Here is a 6,026-nt window from a genome sequence, read left to right on the forward strand (position 1 = left end):
GGTCAGACATTTCAAGTAAATATACTATCATCAGAAACAGAAGACTCTTGATGTGCCCAAATGAAATCATTTCAAAGTTATTGCATGACTGAAGTAATTTGCATGCCATTTGGTCTCATGATATATAAGGCTGAAGATAGTATAATACATAAACTATTTTTTGCCAACAACCATACAAATTACTTGTGGAAGAATAATAGAATTTCAGAATTAAAAGGATTTTTACAGGCCATCTAGTCAAAGTTATACCTGTACATGGTCAGTTCTCGAAGTATAGTAGAGGGATCACTGTAGGTCCTTGAGTCCTTTTCAGGGGGTCTGAGAGGCAAAAACTATTTTCATAAAAATATCAAAATATTTTAAATTCTAATATGGCAAATGTTAATAGCTATAAACCACAAAAACAAAAGCTTTTTGGAAAGCCCTCAACAATTTGTAAGAGCATAAAAGGGTCCTGAGAACAAGTATGAAAACCACCTCTCTCTCTCATAGACTAATCCTATTGGTAGCTATGTGGCACACAGTGAATAGACTGCCAGGTCTGGAGTCAGGAAGACTCATCTTCCTGAGTTCAAGTCTGGCCTCTGATACTACAAGCTGCATGATCCTAGGCGGGTCACTTAATCTTGTTTGCCTCAGTTTCCTTATCTGTAAAAGGAGCTGGAAAAGGAAATGGCAAACTATTCTAGTATCTTTGCCAAGAAAACCCCAAATGAGGTCACAAAGAGTCAGACAGGACTGAAAACAACAAAGGGGAATATCCCCACCAAGTAGTCATTCAGCTTTTGTTTAAAGTCCTCTAGTGAGGAGGAACTCAGTACCTCCTAAGGCAGTCCACTCCACTTTTGGGTAGTTCTAATTGTTAGGAAGGTGGAATCTTTTCTATAAGAATAAATAAACACAGGTGTGTATATGTGGGAGTGTGTATATGTACATGGCCACGTTTGGTAAATGTATGGAGGACATGGGTGTGTACATGTGTAAATGATAGCAAAATGTTAAAGAAATAAGATACCTACCTACCTACCTACAACCTGAAACCTTCTCATTTTATGTGACATTAATTACTACTCAACCAAATCTCCTGTTGCAAATAACAATGAGTTTTTAGATTCAGAAGCATTTATAGGCTGTGCTCAGTTGGGTGGCAATATTTCCTGGGCTTAATTTTGCTCTGCATTAAAAAAACTCCCTGAGGCAGGTTTTTAAACTAGTTGTTTGTCCTTATCAGAGGCATCCCTTTTGCCTCCCTAATTTGCTAATTAGCTGTAGAGTACAACTTCCTCTCAGGTATTTTTCTTTGGTAGGCAGAACAACAAAATATCCACTTCCTCTTCCTTGCCTCTTTCCTTCCCATTTGACCACATCTCCTATTTTAAAACTGTCCCCTAGAAAAATAGGGCTGCCATATACCTAACACATTGGGTGATTATTATTATCCAATCAAGATTAAAATTTGCCTTAATTACCCTTGGCAACCATGGCATCAATCACTTACCTTTCTTTAAAGGTGTTTTGCATAAAATAGTAACAATTACTAATTAACTCAATTTTGCAGCTTCAGATATTGTCTCCCTCCTACCCCTCTCCCCCCAAAAAATCCCTTGCGTTCTTAAAGAAGCTTTGTACATTTTTTTCTTTCCAAGTCCTTTAAGCATTAATTTAAACTGTTAACTTTTTATGCACAGTGATTTTCTCCACAGAGAGACTTTGAAGATGAGTATAATAGCATTCCAAAGCCAAGCTTAAATGATTTATGAACTATTGCATCCTCTCTGGCATGATTCCAGGTTTTTTTTCATCACCATTCCTCAACATGACTGGAAATCATATTGCATCTCCAGCTCATACAGGCTGAGTAAACCCAGAATCAGGGCCGACCCACAAAAGCATGACATTGTTGAGTTACTCTAAGAACTTACAGAACCCAATTTCTTCTGCCTGCTGTCATTATTACTTTGCTATTTTCACTGTGGAGTTTAAGTTTTGATGTCATTCTCTGCCCTCAGTATCCCCCAGCTAAATAGTGGGAAGTTCCCTACCACAGGCTGACCACAAATGATGAATTCATTGACCTCTGCAACCCATAAAATAAAGACAAAAACTTTAAATGACCCTCAGTCCTGGGCAATTAATGTCCTTCTTCAGTAACGATGGTAGAGTGATGGAAAAGGAGCAAACAATGCCCTTCTGAAGTGATGGTAGTAGAGTGGGGGGAAAGTAGCAGACTATACTCTTTCCTGTCTTCATCATTTTATTGACCTCTCTGCTGCATTTGACCCTTTCCTCCTGGATAGTTCCTCCCTGTTTTTTTTTTTCCATGACACTACTCTCTCTCCCTTGATTCTACTTCTTCCTGCCTGACCAACTCTCAGCCTGCTTTGTTGGTTCATGATTCATATCACAGCCCCAAACTGTGGGTATACTTTGAAGCTATGTCCTGGGCCCTCTTCTTTCTTGGTAATTTCACCCACCTCTCATGGATCTAACTATCATCTCTACAGATGATTCACAGATGTGTCTATTCAGGCCCAGTTTCTCCTGAGCTCCAGGCCTTCATCACCAACTGCCTACTGAACATTTGCAACTGGATGACCCATAGGCATTTCAAACATGTCCAAAATGCAACTTAGATTTCCCTAGAAACCTAACCCTCCTTCAAATTTCCCCATTTCTAACAAGTTCTGAGCATTCTTCCATTCTCAAGCTTCTTTTAATCTTCATGTTATCCTGAACTCCCTACTCTAACAAGTCCCACATATTCAATCATTTGCCAAATCTTGTCATTTTTATTTCTATGTCTCTAGAGTGACCCATTTTCTCTGCTCACACAGCTACCACCTCAGATCAGGACCTTATCACCTGAACTGTTACAACAGTCTCCAAATTGGTTTCACTACTTCAGATCTTCCTTCACAACAGTTTATCTCCACATAGCTGCCAAAGGTGGTTGGTTATTGGCCTCCACTTTCCAATAGGACCAAAATGACATCACTATGCCAGAGTCAAGTTACCGTGTGTCTGACTATGGCTGATCAGACCAATACAAGCTAAGAATGCTCTACCACAGGATAATCCATGTGAACATTTGGAGTGCATTCTCTAAATTTACACATCTCACATTTCTTTTGAGCTATTTCAATTCTGCTTTGCTCATAGAGCACAGCGCCTTCTCTGATGTGGGCACGCCATGCTGAGTGGTCCTGTGCCAGTGTCTCCCATGTCACACAATCAGTTCCAAAGTTCTTAAGAGAAACCTTGAGAGTGTTCCTTGTATTGCTTCTTCTGACCATCATGTGAGCACTTGCTTTGTATGAGCTCTCCATAAAACATTGTTTTTGGCAAGTGTATATTTGGCATTTGAACAATGTGGCCAGCCCATTGGAGCTGTGATTTTCCTTTAGAGCACATCTGATCACGTCACTCCTATTCAATAAACCCTAGTGGCTCCTAGACACATTATAATCTCTCCTTTCTGCTTTTTAAATCCTTTCATCATCTGGCTCAAGTCTTTCTAGCCTCAGAGTACTTCCCTTCCCATACTCTACTGTCCGTCCAAAACATCCTTCTCTCTGTTCTCACTCCATCTCTCACCTCTGTACCTTTGCTCTAGCAATTCCATACATGTTTAGAATGTGCTCCTTCTTCACTTCCATTAAGATTCACCTCAAATACCAATTTATATATGAACCTTTTCTGATCCTTTCAACTGCTGGTGCTCTCCCTACCTAACTACCTTTTATTTAATTACCTAGTAGCTATTTTATATTTACTCTTTATGTCTGCAGCTATGTGATTATTTCCTCCTTCATAGAATATAAGGTGCCTGAGAACAGGGATTGTTGGTTGTTGGTTTGGTTTTTTTTTGGTTTTGGTTTGTTTTTAATCTTTGTATTCCCTAGTATAGTGTTTGACATAGTAAGAAACTACTTAACAAGTGCCTGTTAATTGACAGACACTGTGGGGGCTATAGGAAACCCCAAAGTAAAGTTATGGTTGTTTTCACTTTGTCTATGCTTCTTCCTTTTTGTTAATTTATGTAACCAAGAGCTAACCCTAAACTACTAGCATTGGGAAAGTGGAATATATAATTCCTTCCCCCCCCAAAAAAAATAGGTAGTATTTTCCAAGGAGTGCCAACTAGTTTAATACCTTCATATATTTCTGTTAGCCCGGAAACAAGCTATCCTTTTGTTAATGTAATTCTTGTAACATTGGTTCATAGCTTTAGAGCTGGAAGGGGTCATAGATACCATCTAGATCATCCACCTCATTTTATAGATAAAGAAACTGAGGCTCAGATAAGTTTAGTGTCTTGTCCAAGATAAATCAACTAATAAGTTGGCAGAACTAAGATTCAAATTCAGATCCCCAGATTCCAAACGCAGTGCTCCCTCTACTGTACTATAAAGTCTCCACATAACACCAAAGACCTAGACTAGGTTGGGGAAAATTCTGACCTTTTTTTTTTAACATTTATTTTTTTTCTTTTGAATTTCAAATCATCTAGCCTCTCCCCTACCTATTGAGAAGGCAAGCAATACGACACTCACGATATATGTGAACTCATGCAAAACATTTCCCTATTAGCCATGTTGCCAAAAAAATAAAAGCAAGAAAAATAAAGAAAGTGAAAAATATATACTTCAATCTACACTCAGAGTTCTGGAGGTGGATAGCATTTTTTGTCATGAGTTGTCTTGGACTACTGTATTAATCAAAGTAGCTAAGTCTTTCACAGTTGATTATTGTTATAATATTTCTGTTACTGTGTACAATGTTCTCCTGGTTTTGCTCACTTCATTTTCCATTAGTTCATATATGTCTTCCCAAATTTTTCTGAATCTATCCCCTCATCAGTTCTTATAGTACAATAACATTTCATCATAATCATTAACCAGAACTTGTTTAGCCATTCTCCAGCTGATAGGCATTCCCTCAATTTTCAATTATTTGCCACAACAAAAAGAATTGCTATACATATTTTCATAAAAATAGGTTCTTTTCCTTTTTCTTTGATCTCTTTGAGATACAGACCTAGTAGTGGTATTGCTGGACCAAAAAGTATGCACAGTTTTATAGCCCTTAGTTCCAAATTAGATTATTTAATTGTCCATTAAGTTTTAATTTCTGCTTCTAAGACCCTTTATTGAATGTAATTTTTATTATATTATGATCTAAAAAGGGTGCATTTAATGTTTCTGCTTTTCTTAATTTGTTTACGAAGCTTTTATGCCCTAATACATGGTCAATTTTTGTAAAGGTGCCATGTACAGCTGAGAAAAAAAGTAGGTATGCTCTTTTCTATTCCCATTCAATTTTCTCCAGAGATCTATCATATTTAATTTTTCTAAAATTTTATTCATCCTCCTTAACTTTTTTCTGATTTATTTTATGGTTAGATTTATCTAATTCTGAGAAATATAAATTGATGTCTCCCATTACTCTAGTTTTACACTCTATTTCCTCCCTTAACTCATTTAACTTTTCCTTTAAGAATTTGGATGCTCTGCCATTGGTGCATATATCTTTAGTATTGGTATTACTTCATTGACTATGGTACCTTTTAGCAAAAGTTTCTTTAATTACCTCTTTTAATTAAGTGCATTTTTGTTTTTGCTTTGTCTGAGATGATTGCTGTCCCTATCTTTTTGCTTCAGCTGAAGCATAGTAGGTTCTGTTCTAGCCCCTAAGTTTAACTCTGTGCATCTTTCTATTTTAAACATTTCTTGGAAATGACATATTTTTTGATCCTGGTTTCTAATCCATTTTGCTATCTGCTTCCATTTTATGGGTGAGTTCATCACATTTACATTCATAGTTATGATTACTATGCATTTCCCTCCACTCTGTCCCTCCTCAAAAGTCTGTTTTGCTTCTGACCCTCTTATCATCCCCACCTCTTTTCTCATAGCCATTTCCTCTTCTACTTGGCTGTTGGGTAAGACAGACTTCTACATCTGTGTGCGTGTATGTCTGTGTGTGTGTGTGTGTGTGTGTGTGTGTGTGTGTGTGTGTGTGTGTGT

The sequence above is a fragment of the Vombatus ursinus genome, unplaced genomic scaffold (assembly GCF_900497805.2).
Source record: "Vombatus ursinus unplaced genomic scaffold, bare-nosed wombat genome assembly UNPS02009205.1, whole genome shotgun sequence".
Classification (NCBI taxonomy): domain Eukaryota; kingdom Metazoa; phylum Chordata; class Mammalia; order Diprotodontia; family Vombatidae; genus Vombatus; species Vombatus ursinus.